This window comes from Mauremys mutica, chromosome 7 (assembly GCF_020497125.1).
Source record: "Mauremys mutica isolate MM-2020 ecotype Southern chromosome 7, ASM2049712v1, whole genome shotgun sequence".
NCBI lineage: Eukaryota > Metazoa > Chordata > Testudines > Geoemydidae > Mauremys > Mauremys mutica.
Window position 1 is genome coordinate 51,133,603 of NC_059078.1, and position 20,589 is coordinate 51,154,191.

The 20,589-nt window shown below is 48.3% G+C and overlaps 1 protein-coding gene across 1 annotated transcript in view; it reads right to left on the reverse strand.

Moving 5' to 3' along the window:
- RBM6 (RNA binding motif protein 6) overlaps nt 1-19,185 on the reverse strand; it is a 155,533-nt gene extending 136,348 nt beyond the window's left edge. The window contains exon 1 of the mRNA XM_045023212.1: nt 19,063-19,185. The gene's annotated coding sequence lies outside the window, so the exon portion shown is untranslated. The remainder of the gene's footprint in view (nt 1-19,062) is intronic.
- Between the last annotated feature and the right edge of the window lie 1,404 nt (nt 19,186-20,589).

Below are 20,589 nucleotides of genomic sequence, written 5' to 3' on the forward strand. Positions count from 1 at the left end.
CACACCAAGCAGAAGAGGGCACTACAGAAGTGGAACAGGAGATGTTCCAAAGAGCAGTAGTGGTACTGCTTAAAATTCCCACAGGGCTGTCTTTAGTGTTCCAGCACTACATAGACAACTAGCAGACTAGAGCACAGCACTTGATGAAGGACAAATGTGATACTGGATGTGGGATTATTTCAACCCTGAAACACATGGGTAATTTGTCCAATATGTCAGCAGATGGCTGGCTATGGTTTTAACCTTAAACAGCTGGGTATCACACGTATGAAAAACCATTTCAAGGACATACATGAGGTGAGAGTGATATAGATACACCTGAGTGAGCAGTCTCAACAGCCTGAGTTAGCTGGAGAATTGCTCATCAGCACTGCACAACGTTGTCAAGGCAAGCACGTTCCGTTGTGAGGCAATGGACGCAGACAACAATCACTCTCACAGCTACCTAGGATGGAACAGCAGACACTCACAGAAGTTTGAGAAAGGTCAAAAATACATCTGAAGAGGCACTTACTGACTCCTGCCTCTGAAAAGATGCTTCACCCACCTGGAAGATGAGGATGTCCAGAAGTTGCTGGCTACAGTCAAATCCAGAAGATCCAGGGCCAAGCAAGTCCCCCTCCCAAACAAAAAAAGAACTTTGCTGAGCAGCAAAGGATGGAATACAACTGGCAACAGTTGTTGCGGGGGGGGGGGGGTGCAACAGATTACAGGTTCATTACAGCAGGTCACCCTTGGCAAACTGATTTGCATGTGTGGTTTTGAGAAGCAACATGCTGTCAGCAATGTATTGGAGGAAATGCATGCTGTCATACATGCGTGGTTGCTCTCCTGCAGCTTTCATGGCCTCTGACAGAGGACAAAGCGTCAAGCAGCAGCCCATGTCAGCTGTTTCACATTCATACCCTGCTTCGCGCTCCCTCAGCCAAGCAGCACCAGAGCTTCTCTAAGGGAAGTGAGCAAATGCTGACTTCATAATTATATGGCCTCCATCACGATACTATTTGAGATCATCAATGATTAATGAATGAACAATCACCATTAATGAATTTATCCTAATATCCCTGTAATTTACATACAGAAAACCAAAGTGTAGAGAGACTATGTCACTGTGACAAGATCACTCATGAAATTTGTGTCTCAGACAGGAACTGAACCCTGATCTCTTAAGGCCCAGTATCCTAACCACAAAGCCACCCCCTTTCTCCTCCTCTTTTTTGCCTGCATGCACTTCAGCTGGTCTTCTGCTGCATGTAATGTTCTCCAAGAGATTCAGATGACGCTGACTCTCTTGCATCAGAAGCAGGAGATGGTGACACAACCAAACTGCATGCTCCACATGTTGCATCAGCTCAATAAGCATTGTCCTGCCTTCTGGGCTATACAATGCATTGTGCTGCAAGAGTTCACAGACCCAGAAAGACAGTAGCCTGTATTTCATTTTGTCAGATTGGCCTCTTGAAAGGACTATGTGGCATCTAGAGACCAAAGCTTAACTAGCATTAGCTGGATCACTGGGCTGATCTGCCTACTAATGAAAAATTCTATGGACAAGTTATACAGCCAGTAAAATCACAACGTAACTGCAGCACAAGGCAAAAACACATTGTGGAAACTCAGAGGTAACAACCACCTCAGGAACAAGAGCACATAGCGACATATGTGAACTGCAGATTTGAAAATACCCTGGTTACCTTCCTCCTGTTGAGGCAGACACCCTACCAAAAGCAAAAATTAAAACACAGACCAAGTATATGCAAGGGGGCCCTATCCTAAACTCTTGCAGCAGCATCCCAGTCAGACGAAAGGGCAGTAGCAGCTGCTCAGATGGGAAGACCAGGTACTGTGGAGCAGCCTGAAGCATTTTGAGTTAATTAACGTTTCCCCTGCAGGATTCAAATGAAGCCACCATTTCACAAACAGCAGATGGTGGCTACAGGATACAGTTCTAGTGACTGCTAACATAGACCCTTTAAGAGGTCTCTTAAGATCCCTCAAGAGAGATGCAGGGCAGGAACTCTTCCATGTAGCTGCCCCATCACCTAGGCTGAACCCATTCCAGTGATTATTCCAAACAGCTTTAGGATACAGCAGGAGCTATGGACACTGGCCATCAGACCTCCTTCTACAAAAGCTATGTTGAGGCTTTCATCAAAATTATTAAATCCCTGCTTCTGTCTAATTATCAAGAGACTGACCGCATAACCACTAGTAGCAGTTGGGAAGATGAGGATAACACAGGGTGAATAGTAATACGTTCTCCAAGGCATGCCCCATGCAAGAAAACACTATGACAGGGGTCAGCAACCTACTGCCGTGTGCAGCTGGCAACCAACCTCAGTGCGCAGCCAGCTGAATTAACGGAACCCCAGAACGGCAGAGGCTGAGCGGGGCCAGCAGCCGGCGCGCCCCCTGGCTTCCCCGCCTCACCGCGCTCAGGTTCTGCGGCTCCCAGGAGTGAGAGCCGCCAGGGCGCAGGGCCCTGAGCCTGCTGCGGGAGGGGCGGCGGCTCCTCACACTCCTGGGAGCCGCAGAGCCCAAGCGCAGCGAGGGGGGAAGCCGTGGAGCACACGGGAACCGCCGACCGCATGCATCTGCTGCAGGAGCGGGTACCGGGCTGCAGCCCAGGCAGGCGCACCCCCCGGCTCCCCCCTCACTGCGCTCAGGTTCTGTGGCTCCCGGAAGTGTGAGCCGCCACCGCCCCTGCCCCTCCCGCAGCTCCCTCCGTCCTGCTGCCTCAGCACTCCACGTGGAGTTTTGCCACCATGTGGAGCCAGCGTCTGACTAGCATGGGCCTGGTAAGGGGAGTCCCAGGGGGCAGTCAGGGAGCAGGGGGAGGGTTGGGTAGGTCGGGAGTTCTGGGGGTCCTGTCAGGGGGCAGGGAGTGGTTGGATGAGGCGTGGGAGTCCCTGGGGGTCTGTCTGGGGGCACGGGTATGGATAAGGGTTGGGGCAGTCAGGGGACAGGTAAGGTCCTAAGGGGGCAGTTAGGGTGGGGGGGGTCTCAGGAGGGGGCAGTCAGGGGACAAGGATCAGGGAGGCTTAGGTAGGGGGTGGGGTTCTGGGGGGGCAGTTAGGGGCAGGAGTCCCAGGAGGGGGCAGTCAGGGGACAAGGAGCGGGGGGGGTTGGGGTTCTGACTGGGGCAATCAGGGTGGGAAGTGGAAGGAAGTGGATGGGGGCAGGGCTAGGGCAGGGCTCTCCTCTCTTTGTTGATTATTGAAATATGGTAACTCTAGGCACGGGAGGAGCCGGGGGGGGTACATGGGGGCTGGCGCCCACATACATCCACTGCAGCCTGCAGGAGCCCCCAGGGGGGCACCAGGCCATAGCCTGGGCAGGAGGGGCGGCGTGCAGCTGCTCCCCGCTAGCAGTGCCACCGCCTTTGCAGGGCTGCTGCCCCCCTGCACCGCACCAGCTCCTCCATGGCTGAGGTTCGCTGCTGCCACTGCAAGCGGGACTCTAGCGGTCTGGTGCCTCCGGAAGGCGGCTCCTCCCTCCCGAGCTGCTGCAGCAGCCCAAGCCCAGCAAAGCCAGTGAGTAGACTCGGGGCGGGGGCCACCTGGGTGGTGTGGGGTGGGGAGGGCTCGCGGGGGGGGGGGGCTGTGCACCGTCCCAGGGAGTTCAGGGGGCAGGGATGGGGGAACCTGGTCTGGAGAGCAGCCCCTGGGGTCTATAAAGGCTCATTGGGATTTGCCCCTCAATGAACTGATGTGCAAGGGGGGGGAGGAGGCGCAAGGTGGAAGTTTCACCTAGGGCGCAAAATATCCTTGCACCAACCCTGCTCCAGGGGGTGCATGCACCCCAGGTTAAGAACCACTGCACTAAACTGATAAGATCTGCATTTTAATTTAATTTTATATGAAGGTTCTTAAACATTTTTAAAAACTTGTTTACTTTACCTACAACGATAATTTATAGACTTATAGGGAGAGACCTTCTAAAAACATTAAAATGTATTACCGGCACGCAAAACCTTAAATTAGAATGAATAAATGAAGACTTGGCACATCACTTTTGAAAGGTTGCCGACCCCTGCACTATGATATTACCCTCAATGCTTGAGGGAGGAGCTGCTGGTGCAGTAATCTTGACCCTTGCATTAGCACAGGGGTTGGCAACCGGAGGCACACATGCCAAAGGCGGCACACGAGCCGATTTTTACTGGCGTGCTGCTGCCAGCCAGGATCCTGGCACCCGGCCCCGCTCAGCCCGCTGCCGGCCTGGGTGAATGAAAACCCCGGCCAGCAGCAGGCTAAACGGAGCCAGCGGCCAGGACCCCAGCTGGCAGGAGCCAGTGAACAGAACCCCAGACCGCCGGCGAGCTGAGTCGCTTAGCCCGCCGCCAGTCTGGGGTTCTGCCTGCCGGCCCCGCTCAGCCCGCTGACCGTCTGGAGTTCTGGCCACCAGCCCCTTGCCAGCTGGGGTCTCGGCCGCTGGCCCCGCTCAGCCTGCTGCTGGCCTGAGTGAACAGAATCCCTGGCCGGCAGTGGCTGAGCAGGCCGGCAGTGGCTGAGCAGGCCGGCAGCCCCACTCAGCCTGCTGCCGGCCTGGGATACCAGCCACCGACCCCGCTCACTTCGCTGCTGGTCTGGGGTTCCGGCCCTGCTCAGCCCTCCTGTCGGCCTGGGTTACTGGCAGCCAGCCCAAGGCTCTGCTCCTGGCCTGGTCCCAGGGCTCTGCAGCCCTTATAAAAAATTACACTACAATTAGCTTAAAAACTTTGTATATTACAGTAATCATTAAAACATGTGTAATGTTAATAAATACATAGGTTTGATGAAACAAAGTAGTTGCACTTATGTGCCTGTGCTTAATTTGTGTTTTCGATGATTTACCATCTAAAAAATCTCGCATGTCTCGCACGCCCAGAAAGGGCATCTTGCACCCCCCGGGGATGCATGCACCCAAGGCTTTGGAGCGGAGCCCAGAGCTGGAGCGCAGAGCAGACCCAGAGCAGTGGAGCTGCAGGTTTTTGCCTGGAGCTGGAGCGGAGCAGGAGCACAGCTCCAAAGCCCTGCATGCACCCCAGGTTAAGAATCACTGCACTAAACTGATAAGATCCACATTTTAATTAAATTGTAAATTAAGCTTTTTAAACATTTTTAAAACCTTGTTTACTTTACATACAACAATAGCTTATATATAGATATAATATAGACATAGAGACCTTCTAAAAACGTTAAAACATATTACTGGCACGCAAAACTTTAAACTACAGTGAATAAATGAAGACTCGGCACACCACTTCTGAAAGGTTGCCGACCCCTGCACTAGCACCTGCTAAAACTAATACAGCAGCACAGAATACTATCGTGAGGGGGAGAGAGAGCGCGCCAATGAGAGCACAGCTCAGGCTGGGGAAGGGGCTCAGAATTAACCTGAAGGGTGGTTGAGAGATAAGACCGAGGAAGGAGAAGAATCTACATGATGAGCTAGCAGAGAATAAAAGTAGGGAGTGAGAAGGAGAAAAGAAGGAAAATAGGAAAGGCATCAGGTCAGGAGAAGAAGAAAAAAATACACCTGGGCATGGGGAGCACTGTTAAAGAAGGGAAGTAGAGGGAAATAAAATCTACTCATGTACAGGACAGAGAGCGCATCAAGGGGAAAAACTGAAAGGAAATTGAATTGATGAAAAAGGGAATTGATCAAAAAGTTGTGAGAGATGAAAACAGATCCTGAAAACATTAAAACGAAAAGGCCACCCAAAAAGGACCTAAAGCACATGAACAGAGAGAATAACTGTTTGAACATCTATTGAAGGAACACAGTCCAAAGGTGCCTAATGGACAAGTGAGGGTCCACCAGGTGAAGAAACCCTGCTTGTGGATAACCTTGGTGCAAAGAGGTACAACCACAGGAACACAATCTAAGGAGCGCTTCAAGCCGAAAAGAAGAAAAGAACAGCAAGAGTGGAGCTGGACTTACAGCCAAGGAGAGGAAAAGATGATTCTCCTCTGAAGTGACACAGGATATTGTTGAGTGAGCTCTTTTGTTTTTGTATTTGTAATTTCGGTTGCACTGGATTACAAATGCAAAGATTAATCTTTATATTTTGCACACAAGCTCTGCAAAAGGGTACATCTTCCAGAGCAGGACTGTGGGCAGAGACCAGCCCTAAGGGTCTATTTACCGTAGACAGCAGCTAGTCCCTTCCAGTATTAAAGAGATCTTGAAATTACGGCCTTGCTGACTGCTCTCCTTCTTGCCCTGCATTATACACAATGCTGAAGGGTACCATCATTCTCCTGAGGTCTGGTCTACACTAAGGGGGGAGGGGGGGGTGTCGAACTAAGGTACGCGACTTCAGCTACACGAATAGTGTAGCTGAAGTCGAAGTACCTTAGTTCGGGCTACTCACCAGTCCAGATGCCGCGGGAACGAAGTCCGCGGCTCCAAGGTCGACTCCGCCACCACCGTTCGCAGTGGTGGAGTTCCGGAGTTGACCGGAGCGCGTGGGGAGTTTGAACTATCGCGTCTTGATTAGACGCGATAGTTCGAACTCCGAGAAGTCGAACTCTCCGCGTCGACCCACGCGGTAAGTATAGACCTACCCTGAGTGCCTTGGCTCAACTTCCTCACACTAAAAGGGTGCTGATACCAAATGTCTCATTATCAGTAACTTTAAAGAAGTGAGTCTACACTAAGGCTCACAAGTCTTCTGGCCCTACACCTGTCTATCCCCTCCTGTAACTCCTGATGTCATATAAACTTCCCCTTTGTTCTTTTCCCCCTCCTCCCTCTTCTACAACTCAGTCTTCACTCTCCTCCACAATTTCCAGATGAAATTCTACAACGGTGGCTACCTCTACTTTCACTGATAACTATTTTACGTTCACAAGAAGAGTGGTGTGAACATGTTAAATCAAAATCCAGTTTCTTGTTTGCAAACACTATTTAATAGCATCACTCTGGAAGCAGCAGGAGATGGTGAAATTACTTCCCAATACTCACGCCTCCCTCGCTCCCTCAAAAGCCCACTACTTGATTATTAAATTGCTCCACACATAGCAGTGGATGTTGCACAGCTCTGTCAGCTTTGGTAGAGTCTAGCTGACATGAAATTGATGAACAGGCACTTGTACTCAAGTCTCCATTTGTACAAGTTTCACCAAAATATCAGAGGTAGAACCAAGCACCACCAATCCATTCTCTTTGAGAGCCTTTATAAAAACAGAATCCTATGTATTCCACAAGAACTGAATTCACCTGCTGCCACAGAACTAAGCACCAGAATCTCAGCTTTCATTTTAGAAAAGCATTTCTAGTCCTTACCGTTGTGAAGATAATTTGAAAATATGACTCAAGGGTAACTAGAGGATTATACACTTCGTTGCTTCTGTAGATTGAGCACATTGCACATACCAGGTTCCCCTATTGCCGCCGTCCCTCCCCCTCAGGAGTTGTGTACCCCTCATTCCTCCTCCTCCACCATGGCAGGGGTTTTGTATGCCTCCTGCATTTTCCCCTTGCCATATACCAGGCACTTGTCCTTCATGTCCCCCTCACACTATACCATCTCTCCCTTGTTCCTCTATGCCATAGGTTTGGTGTGTTACCACCTTCCCATTCTCCTCATGCCAAGGTCTCTGTTTCTCCCTTCTCTCCATGCCATGAGCACTGTGTGCACCTCCAATCCCTCCTCTCTACCACCACTTTCATTTCTTTGGTTTCTGTTTGTGAGGGAAATCTTTTAGGATGTCCACATTTTTAGAAACTATATTGGGAGAATCAGCACAGCTGAGATGGGTGAGTATATTGTTATGTTGGAATGTGTTGATGACAGCCAGCAACTGGTTCTACAATTACAGAGGTGATTGAAGCAACTGGATCTGCTAATCTGTGTCCCCCATTTTCCACGTTCAAAGTTTTTACCAAAATCAACAAAGTTCTGCCTACTGATGCTTAGAACAGTCCCTATGCAGTGGTGGTGTAGCCATGTTGGTCCCAGGATGTTAGAAAGACAAAGTGGGTGAGGTAATATCTTATATTGGACCAACTTCTGTTAAGGAGAGAGACAAACTATTGAGCTACACAGAGATCTTCTTCAGATCTGGGAAAAGTACTCTGAGTAAACATGAGGTAGAACAGATAGCTTAGCATAAGTAGTTGGCACATATTCTAAGATTCCTTTCAAGGCAAAGAGGCCCATTAACAACCATATAGTCATAGGGCAAAAATGAGGGTTAGTGGGTTACACGTTGTTGTAATAAACCATAAACAGTCTCTGAAACTTTGGAACTGAACTGATACGGCCTTCAAAATTATTCAGACAGAAAAATACCATCAAATTGAATTTTAGACCTCACTTTGCTTGGCCAGCCAAAGAACTGATACCCTCTTGAGAAAGTACAGAGCATTAAACAACAGCTTTAAGAGATGAGAACATTTCCATTCATCTCAATCAGAGCCCTGTAGACTCTGATTCTTGGCCACGGCATTTTTTGGGGGGAAGATACCACAAAATTCAGCATTTTTGCTTCACAATTTCCCATTCTGCTGTAGCCAGGTGCTCATCAATGTATTTTCTGTCTCCCTGACTGCAGTGGCCATTGGGTCTCTAGTGTTCCCTGCAGGGGAAGTTAAGTGGATTACAGTGAGGACAGTGTCCATGGCAACAGGCAGCAAGAAGTTGGAGAGTCAGAGCTGAAGTCCAGTAGGACAACCAGAAGCTGCCTGGAAAGATAAGCTTCTGAAGCCAGCCCCCTCCATCCTTGATGTACACAGGGATGGAGGGGAGAGGTGGCTCTGAACCAGGCAGACTGCAGAAAATTATAGGAGCCAAGGCTTGTGGAGTGGAGCCAGGCCACCTGGAGAGCACAACAAAAAATCCTATCCTTAAAAATATCAATGAACTTTACACCAATTAGCATTGTCAACTGTGAGCCATAGTGCATGTGAAGGGGACAGGAATGCAGGATATTACACAGTAATAAAAAATATTAACGTTGAGGAATTTAGAGTTGTTGCATTAGAATTTAGTCCAATTATTCCACAGAGTCTTGATTTATAACTCCTTTAAAAAGAGCAGCTATCACTCCAACTACAACCAACATTCAGGAGGTTCCAGCTGAACACAACAATATGGGACTCAAATATAAAAATTATAAACATCATGTTACCTTTATTCTCTTCCCTCCCCCACAACTTCCTAGTGGAGACATAGAAAAGGGACCTCTCAAGTGAAGGAGGATGAATGACCCCTTTGAGGACCCAGGAGGGAATGACAAATAGGGCAGCGGAAAAGAGAGTCAGTGAATGGACCAACAGCCCCTGACTCTCCCGGTGGACGAGGAAAAAAAGGAAAGGGCAGGACTGATAGCAACCTGTCCGAGGCACTGCTCCTCATGCTCACCCTCCTTCCCTTGCCATTACTGTAAGAATTTCCTCATGTGAACATGAACCATGTGATGCAATTACCAAAAAAACTAATATTCTGAGGTGTTGTGATGCTTCCTAGGGGTATCCAGGGTTGTGAGGTACCTCACTACCACCTATCTTTGGTGTGAGGAAGCCTTGTGTCTGCCTGATAGGAGTCAGCTCCCCAACTCCAGCAGCCATGGCAACCAGTCCTGCCCTTTAGCTCTCACAGGCCCAGCTGTCATTCTACAGGTTGGCAACAGACACACCCCATCCCTTCAGCCCTCCGTGCATCTCCCTGGAGTGTCCAATCCCTGGTCTGCAGGGCACCTGCAATATTTACTGATTCACTGCTTCCAAAGATGCAATACTCCCCAGCTTACCAGTTTAACCTCTTAGATCATTGTTCCACTTAATTCTCAGCACCTGACAAAGCCCTTTGTAGCTCGAAAGCTTGTCTCACCTACAGAAACTAGTCCAATGACAGATATTACCTCACCCACATTATCTCTCCAGAATTTCCTCATATCAGCCCCCTTACAATCACATGTCCAGTTTAGAAAACACTTCCCCCACAATACATCACAGAAGGGGATCAGAGATTATCATCAGTTTCCTTCTTTTTCCTCTAGCCACTGATATCTCAGGCTCCCGCTTCCTATGCCCACCCCTGCCAGTTTACTCCAGAGACATGAGTTATTACTTTATAACATACTGCAGACAATTTAAAGCATAGTTATATTCTCTAGGGATAGAAGTCTTCTTTCTTCAAGGCAAGTATGAGAAGAGTAACAAGATGTGGAGTGAAGAAATTCTAAAAAGTAGCTGTTAACTGTCCACCCATCAGCTTCCACAGAAAAAGATTCATTTCATCTGACATTCTGCATGCAGTCTCGTCAGATTTTTTTTTCGGGTGGGGGGGGGAATAATAGACAGAGGGGGTACAAAATTTGCAATGGATCAGACAAACAGATATGAAACTTCAAAGATACAGTATTTCTCTTTCATAAGAGCCTACTTATTTTCATGGTATCTCTCATACATTTGAAAACTGTTTTCAGGTCCCACCCATTTACCCTGTTTTCTCAAGACTAAACGTATCTTTTTTTTTTTTTTTTTAAAGTTTTCCTCATAGATCAGGTTTTCTAAATCTTTTATAGTTTTTGTTGCTCTCCTCTGGACCTAAGTTTCCTGTATGCTGCGCGGCCGCACAACAGCCTATTTAGCACCATGCAGGTGCTCAGGGAACCCACCCAGGGACCTGCCAGGGGATCCCTCCCCCGGCCCCAACTGAGCCTGCGACCTGGAACTACCACAGCCAGGGCACCCGGACCTGCCAAAACAGCGTGGCCCGACCCCAGAATGGCGTGGCCCAAGCCAGCTGGAGCGGATCCAAGCAAAGCTGGAGCAGCCCTACCTCAGCCCGGACCTGCTGAGGCCAGGGAGGGGCACCTATCCTGCAGCCCCAGAGCTCCTGCAGCGGGGAGAGGCACCAGAGCACCCTCCTGCACCCCAAACCCCTCATCTCCAGCCCCACCCCAGAGCCAGCATCCCCAGCCAGAGCCCTCACCCCTGCACCCAACCCTATGTCCCAGCCCTGAGCCCCTCATCCCCGGCTCCACCTCAGAGCCCGCACCCCCAGCTGGAGCCCTCACACCCCTGCACCCCAACCCTCTAGCCCAGCCCTGAGCCCCCCCACACACACACTCCAAACCCCTTGGCCCCACCCCATGAATTTTGTTATATGCACCAATAGGAAGGTGATGTGTCACACATCACGTCCATATTGGTGCACATAACAAAATTCATTCTGCACATGGGTGGAAAAAATTTGAGAGAACACTGCTCTGGACTCTCTCCAGTTTGTCCATTTTTTCCCTAAAGTGTGGCACCCAAACCTGGACATAGTACTTCAGCTGAGGCCTCATCAGGGCTGAATAGGGTAGAAAAATTACCTTCCGTATCCTACATAAGACACGCCTCTTAACACACCTGTGACCTAGGGATCCCTTGGTCCCAACTGGCAGACAGTTTTACAGGGATCCCCTGGGTTGGATATCTGCTTAATAGTTTACCAAAGCTGCATGTGAGGTCTCCACCAAGACACCGCTGCCCGCTGGGCATCTTAATCATTGTGAAATGTACATATGGATAATATTTAAGGAGTATTATACTGAAAAATATGTTCTTAAGGTCCTGGAGTTAAGGCAGGTCACCAGGAGGAGACATATCCCAAAAATGTTCCTTTCAGGCAGAGGTAACTGACATCTCCATGTGCATACTGAGCTGGGGTAGAGAGACTGGGAAATTGAAGAGGAAATTTACAAGAAGAAACAAACAGCAGCAGATGTACTGTTTCTGAATAAAAACAAAGGCTTGGAGTACAGAGAGACATACTGAAACCTTCACCTAGGTGGTTTCTCAGACTGGCAGCAACCCTACGGTTTTTCGCCTTCCTCTGCAGCATGGGGCACCGGTCACATGCAGGTTTAAACTAATGTAAATGGTGGATTCTCTGCAACTTGAAGTCTTTAAATCATGATTTGAGGACTTCAGTAACTCCAGAGGTTAGGGATCTATTATAGGGGTGGGTGGGTGAGGTTCTTTGGCCTGCAATGTGCAGAAGGTCAGACTAGATAATCTTGTTGGTCTTGTCTGACCTTAAAGTCTGTGAGGTAAACTGACAGCGTACATGTCTCAGACTTACAGACTGGCTGTAAAGCGCTACTAGGATTTTTGGTGACCAATTCTCTATTAGATACGAGGTTATTTTGTTAATGAAGTCTACACTCTAGAATGCATGTTATGATTTTATTTTACACTAAGGCTGTCGATTAATTGCAGTTAACTCACGCAATTAACTTAAAAAAATTAATCACGATCTAAGTTTCCTGTAAGTTGCGTGACTGCGCAGCAGGCAATCAAGGGCCGCACAGGCAGGGAGAGACACCCTTCCCCCGGCCCAGCCCAGCCCCACCAGAGCTGCCACAGCTTTGGAGAGGCTCCCTTCCCCCAGCCCGGCAGAGCCAGAGCTGTCGCAGCCAGGGAGAGGCGCCTCTCCCCCAACCCCACTATAACTGCCGCGGGGCGCCACAGCTTGGGAGAGGTGCCCCTCCCCCGGCCCAGCTCCATCAGAGCTGCCACAGCTTGGGAGAGGTGCCCCTCCCCCAGCCGAGCAGGAGCTGCAGCAGCCATGGAGAAGCACCTCTCCCCTGGCCCGGCCCCGACCTGCTGTGGTGAGAGAGGCTCTGCCCCAGCCCTGAGCCTCCTCCTGCACCCTGAACCCCGAACCCCTCATCCCTAGCCGCATCCCAAAGCCCACACCCCCAGTCAGAGCCCCCCTGCACCACAACCCTCTGCCCTGAGCCTCCTCCCACAGTCCGAAGCCCTTAGCCCCACCCCCGCCAAACATCACCTCCATATTGGTGCACATAACAAAATTCATTCCGCACATGTGCATAAAAAATTACAGGGAACACTGATCACAATTTAAAAAATTAATTGCGATTAATCGCAGTTTTAATTGCACTGAAACAATAGAATACCAGTTGAAATTTATTAAATATTTTGGCTGTTTTTCTACATTTTCAAATATATTGATTTAACTTACAACACAATACAATGTGTATAGTACTCACTTTATATTTTATTACAAATATTTTCACTGTAAAAATGATAAACAAAAGAAACTGTATTTTTCAATTCACCTCATACAAGTACCATAGTGCAATCTCTATCCTGAAAGCGCAACTTAGAAAGGCAGATTTTTTGTTACATAACTGCACTCAAAAACAAAACAATGTAAAACTTCAGAGCCTACAAATCCACTCAGTCCTACTTCTTGTTCAGCCAATCACTGAGAAACAAATTTGTTTTACGTTTACGGGAGATAATACTGCCCACTTCTTTTTCACAATGTCACTAGAAAGTGAGAACAGGCATTTGCATGGCACTTTTGTAGCTGGCATTGCAAGGTATTTACGTGTCAGATATGCTAAACATTTGTATGCACCTTCATGATTTGGCCACGATTCCAGAGGAGATGCTTCCATGCTGATGATACTCTTTAAAAAAAATAATGCATTAATTAAATTTGTGACTGAACTCCTTGGGGGAGACTTGTATGTCTCCTGCTCTGTGCTTTATCCACATTCTGCCATGTATGGTAATAGCAGTCTAGGATGATGACCCAGCATTTTGTTCATTTTAAGAATACTTTCACTGCAGATTTGATAAAACGTAAAGAAGATACCAATGTGAGATTTCTAAAGATAGCTACAGCACTCGACCCAAGATTTAAGAATCTGAAGTGCCTTCCAAAATCTGATGAGGACGGGCTGTGGAGCATGCTTTCAGAAGTCTTAAAAGAGCAACCCTCCAATGCGGAAACTACAGAACCCGAACCACCAAAAAAGAAAATCAACCTTCCGCTAGTGGCATCTGACTCAGATGATGAAATGAACATTCATTGATCTGCACTGCTTTGGATCGTTATTGACTGGAACCCATCATCAGAATGGACATAAGTCCTCTGAAATGGTGGCTGAGGCATGAAGGGACATATGAATCTTTAGTGCACCTGGCACGTAAATATCTTGCACAGTCAGCTACAACAGTGCCATGTGAACACCTGTTCTCACTTTCAGGTGACACTGTAAACAAGAAGCAGGTAGCATTATCTCCTGCAACTGTAAACAAACTTGATTGGCTGAACAAGAAGTAGGACTGAGTGGACTTGTAGGCACTAAAGTTTAACATTGTTTTATTTTTTGTATATAATTCTACATTTGTAAGTGCAACTTTCATGATAAAGAGACTGCACTACAGTACTTGTATTAAGTGAATTGAAAAATACTATTTCATTTTTACAGTGCAAATATTTATAATTGAACATAAATATAAAGTGAGCACTGTACACTTTGTATTTAGTGTTGTAATTGAAATCAATACATTTGAAAATGTGGAAAACATCCAAAAATATTTATATAAATAGTACTGTAATATTGTTTAATCACACAGTTAATCCTTTTAATCACTTCACAGGCTTATTTTACACACAACCTTTTGAATACTCCTATTCACTATTACTTGAATCTCTGTGCTTCATTAAATAAACATACCCATGATTTCACTATAAATGGATCTAAGTGCTGTGAGTTAAGTGGAGCAGTGATCTAAGGTAAAACTGGTAAGCTGGGGAGTATTGCTTCTTTGGAAGCAGTGAATCAGTAAATACTGCAGGGAGATGCACCCATTGCTGGTGGAGTTGGGGAGCTGATCCCCGGCAGGCTAAGACAAGGCTTCCTCACACTATCCGGTGGGTAGTAATCGATCTATCAGGGATCGATTTATTGCGTCTCGTCTGGACGCAATAAATCGACCCGTGAATCAGCGCCCGTACTCCACCTCGGCAGGAGGAGTAAGCAGTGTCGATGGGGGAGCCGCCGTGAGGACAGCCAGATAAGTCAAACTAAGATACTTCGACTTCAGCTACGTGAATAGCATAGCTGAAGTTGCATATCTTAGATCGATCCCACCCCCCCCCCAGTGTAGACCAGTCCTAAGTGTAGGTGGTAGCGAGGTGCTTCACAACTATGCGTACTCCCAGGAAGGGTCACAACTCCCCAGAATGACATTAGCCTTTTTTGTAATCACATCACTTGGTTGGCACATGTTCACTTCGTGATTCATTATAACCCCAATCCATTTCTGCAGTAGTACTGCCTACCCAGTTACTACCCATTTTGTAGTTGTGCATTCGATATTTTCTTCCTAACGCTTTGTCTACACTAGCACTTTTACAGCAAAACTTTTGTCAGTCAAGGGTGTGAAAAAAAAACCCACACCCTTGACTGACAAAAGTTTCACCGACAGAAGCATTTGTGTGGCGAGTGCTATGTTAGCAGGAGACGCTCTCCCGCCAACATAGCTACTGCCACTCATTAGGGGTGATGCAATTATGCAGGAGGGAGAGCACTCTCCTGCTGGCATAGAGCAGCTACACAGTGGTGCAGCTGTAAGATCTGTAGTGTAGATATAGCCCAAGTGTACTTTGCACTTGTCTTTACTGAATTTCATCTTGTTGATTTCAGACCAATTCTCCAATTTGTCAAGGTAAAATACTTGCAACCCCTACCACCTCGGTGTCATCCGCAAATTTTATAAACACACTCTTCACTCCATTATCTGAATCATTCATGAAAATATTGAATAGTATTGAATCCAGGACAGACCCCTGCAGGACCCCACTAGATACATTAAGAGAGAGCTCAGTGGTTTGAGCATTGGCCTGCTAAACCCAGGGTTGTGAGTTCAATCCTTGAGGGGGCCACTTAGGGATTTGGGGCAAAAATCAGTGCTTGGTCCTGCTAGTGAAGGCAGGGCGCTGGACTCGATGACCCTTCGAGGTCCCTTCCAGTTCTCTGAGATAGGTATATCTCCATCCTGACAGTGAACCAATGATTTCCCACTTGCTTTTAAGATCTTGTAATAGACTTTATGCTCAGGAAGGATAAAAAGAGAGCAATCTAAGCTAGGGCTCCCAACACTGTTGACATGATCCACTAACAAAAAGCTAGAAAACAGCCTTCACCATCCTCCAGTATGGGGCAGAAACCATATAATCTATATTACCCTCCATTTTTTGGTCCTCCATTTAGAAAATTATATCGGGCTTAATACCCCACTTGATCCCATTCACTGTCCCAATACTGCTCAGAGATGATGCTGTCCTAATAAGAGACCAGATCATCTTTTTCCACAGCCCAGATTATGTTCACACTGTCCCTTTGTCCAATTTCTCTTTTAAAGATGGCAAGCTCTCTGGGGTAGAGACTGTCTCTTCATGTATGTCTGTACAGTACCTGACAAAACGGAGCCCTTATCTTGATCAGGCCCTTGGAGTACTACCATGACAAATGATAAAAACCTTAACTACAGACATTACTTCTGCTCCACCAAAAAGAGTAATAGTCTGACTTGGCTATACAGGCCACAGATCCAAATACAAACTCACAAGACCAGACAGAGATCCCCTTGTACTGTTGACAGAATAAAAGTGTAACTGCAGGTTACAGGGCTGTACAGAATAGACTTAATTAACCTACAAACAAGATGCATGTTTGTTTCATGAAACAATTAGCAATGTCCTCCCAATAGTAAGGGAGGCAGTATAAATATTGGTTTGGAATTCTGAGAGAAGTTTCAGAATGAGGTTTTTCAAACTACAACATAATTTCCTCAATTTCAAATGTCTGTTATACCACCACATTTCAATAAGGTTCTACATATATAACTACATTAAAAGAAAGTAACAGTTGTAGTTAGTTACTCAAGAGTCAAAAAAAGTATAATTTTTTGTGAACACAAGTTTAACTCTCGCCCCAGTACATATGCATCATGTGTTACAATTTATTCCTATGCACTGGGGCTACAGAGTTAGACTCAAATTCTTCCCCATATTCATAGAGGATATGTCACTATTGACAATAAGTTTGTACAAAGATCCAGTGTCAAATTATGCATTAAACTATTTATAAAATTACTGCTGTATTCAGCACTGTTCAGGAGAGAAAATACTGTACTCTTTCAGTCCCAGTCCTTTCCACTCACCATTTGGCCATCTGAGAGTGCAATTACCTGATATGTACACAATTGCACCATGTGTCCAAGTTATTAAAGCAATTGCACATCTAAATTATGTGAGCTCATGGGTACTGACAGTAGACAAGGCAGCTCAGTGCATCTACAGACCATTGAAATGCTGTGTTAATCTGAAACTCAGGTTACATTCAAAAGTCTATTTTCATACCCACAAAAACCAGAATGAAACTTAATTTCTGCAGTGTTAATCTATTACAGAAGCTTATCAAGCAGACTGAAAGTCTGACACCCCAGGACTATGGTTGCATGCCATTCCAAAAACAATATACAAGTTTCATATAACCTAAGATACAAGCTTTACACCTATATTAGCAATTATTATAAATATGAATGTTAGACTGCAGAAACACCCATATTATATGGTATCATACGATAGGCATTAAATCTTATCCATGCACATTCCAATTGGCCTGGCAACAGACACTGAGCCACCAGGGCCACAATCCAGTTTCACTGCAAGCCCTCACACACTAATACACCCTAATGTTTTCTTCACTCAACCCTTAAAAATTATCTATGCTGTCTCCAGGTCCAACACCTCCAGGGCTATGAACTGAAACATTCCAGCTCCACAGCCATTTACCATACAGCACCCTGACTAGGAACCCCACACAGGGGGAACCCCTTTAAGCCCACTGCAAACCCTGTAATCATCTCACCTCCACCATAAGCAGCTGGAATCCCCCATGGTCAGCTGCCTCCCCAAAAATGGCATGTTCCTAGCCAGGACCCTGCATTACCAAACTCCCAGAAACTGAGCACCCTCTTGACAGACCCCTCAATTCCCACCCTGTCCCCCAAACCAGAATCGTGCAGGCTACCCCCATGACCTGAATGCCCATCCCGACCCAAAGACTGATGTCTCCCCCGCAAAATGTCACAGGCAGGAAAATCCTGCGAACTGACCCCCTCCCACAGCCATACTTCCACACACACCACAACCACGCCTCAAACAAGAGTGCCTCTCCATGGCTAATCCCCAGTAAAGCCCCCCACACATGAGCCCTCATCAAGGCCCATGATGATTAACCTCCCATCGCCCCACTATGACCCCCTCCTCCAATGAGACCTGAAGGGCAACCCCACCACACATATAGAGACCCCCTGAGAACTTGCATAACCAACCACACATATCCCCAGCTGAGAACCCACATAATCAACGCCTTCTAGTGCCCCTGCCAGGAGCCCGTGTGCCCAACGCCCCCACTCTGAGCGCCCCAACCACGAGGAAGCCCATATACACGCGCACACACACACACACACATACCCCGCAAGCGGGAGCCCATATGCCCGCCTCTTCCCCCTAGCCAAGAGCCCAAATGCCCAATACCCCCCACTCCTAGTAGCCCCTGCCAGGAGCCCACGTGTTCTACCCCCAAACCCCCAGCACTGTCCCGGGACGCCCGACCTTCCCACACCCCTCCAGCCCCGCACCCCCCCCAAGTCATACCCCCCCACACACACCCCTCGAGCACCCCCCACATGTCCGACCCCCCCACACACCCCTCCAGCGCCCCCCCGCACGTCCGACCCCCCCACACACGGACCACCAACGCCCCCCCCGCACGTCCGACCCCCCCCACACACGGACCTCCAACGCCCCCCCCCGCACGTCCGACCCCCCCCACACACGGACCTCCAACGCCCCCCCCCGCACGTCCGACCCCCCCCACACACACGGACCTCCAACGCCCCCCCCCGCACGTCCGACCCCCCCCCACACACGGACCTCCAACGCCCCCCCCGCACGTCCGACCCCCCCCCCCACACGGACCTCCAACGCCCCCTCCCACATGTTCGACTCGCCCACCCCGACGCCCCGCCGGGAGCCCACATGTCCCGGCGCCCATCCGCCGTGAACCGAGTCCCCCAGCGCCCCGCCCGCGCTCCGCGTGCCCCGCCGCCAGACCAGCGCGGCCTCGCCTGCGCGGGGAGCCGGAGCGGATCGGTGCCGCTCGCCCCCGCCTGCCCTGGAGGCGGGTTGGGAGGGTCTCGCGGCTCCCGCCCTAGCCAACACCCACAGCAAACCGGGCGCCCCCTCACCTCAGACACCAACGGAACCGCCGCCCCGGGCCCGCTGCAGCGCCGAGAGGAAACCGGAACTTCCGGGGCGGCGCCGCCTAACTGCACCATGGGACACAGAGTCCGGGCGCGCCGCCGCCCTACCACTCCTGGCATGCACTGCGCGGCCGCTATGCGAGGGCGGATGGCGGACTACAGTTCCCAGAGTGCTTGGCAGGACACGCACGGACTCTCGCTTCTCCGCTGGGGAGTTGGGGGCATGCTGGGGGATGTAGTTCTACGGCGTAGGCCCTGGGGACAGGACGCTCAGCAGGGCTGTAGTCACCCTGCTGCTCAGCGCAGAACCATGGGGCCAGGCGGGGCTGGCACCGAGCTGGGCAGCTCTTCCCTTAGCAGCCAGGCAGTTCAGATTAGCCCCCAGCACACACACAGCATCCATGTAGGCCTGTGCAGAGCCGCCCAAGGTAGCACCCAGGCAGGCAACCTGTTCTGGCACTGGCCCTAAAGCCCCAGCTCCCAGAGGCAAGTGATTCCATGCGACTCCCCACCGACATTAAAAGACAGGGAGTTTCTACCCCTGACGGTTGCAATGAGCAGTGATTTCCCTACACCCCCCCTGAATTTTCCCAACCACCCCCCCCTCCCCAGTTTTGTGAGCTAGTTACATACCAATTTAGTGACTGTTTGGAAATCTGAATTTAAACTGAAATATTAATACACATTTTAAAAGCTTATACAGTGTATGATAAAATATGTAAAAAAAAACAGGAGTACTTGTGGCACCTTAAAGACTAACAAATTTATTTAAGCATGAGCTTTCGTGAGCTACAGCTCACTTCTTCGGATGCATAGAATGGAACACACAGACAGGGGATATTTATACATACAGAGAACATGAAAAGGTGGAAATATGCATACCAACAGGCAGAGTCTAATCAATTGAGATGAGCTATCGTTAGCAGGAGGAAAAAAACTTTTTGAAGTGATAATTAAGATGGCCCATAGAAGGTGTGAGGAGAACTTAGATTCAATTGGTGTAATGACCCAATGTCTGTGTGTTCCATTCTATGCATCCGAAGAAGTGAGCTGTAGCTCACGAAAGCTCATGCTTAAATAAATTTGTTAGTCTTTAAGGTGCCACAAGTACTCCTGTTTTTTTTGCGGATACAGACTAACACGGCTGCTACTCTGAAACCTGATAAAATATGTGTATCTGAAAAAGTATAATAGATTTGAAAAGTATGAACATAGACTAGCTTCCTTGCTTCCTTATACAGCTGTTGTTTTTTATGATGTCAGTGCATTCATTTTGGTGATGTTGGCCAACCTAATAATTTCAAATGATGATTGGTAAGCAAAGTCTAAATGAGCTCTCCCTGACAGCTACTGATGAGCTGGGGGCTAAGGCTTCAGGGCCAGATTATATGTACATTCACACCTAAACTACCTAGGTATCCTGCAAACAGAGCTGTGTTGTCCAAGTGATACATTTTGGCTGGGGTTGGGTTATAAACCACTTGAATGTGGGGGGAAGGAGGAATGAAACGT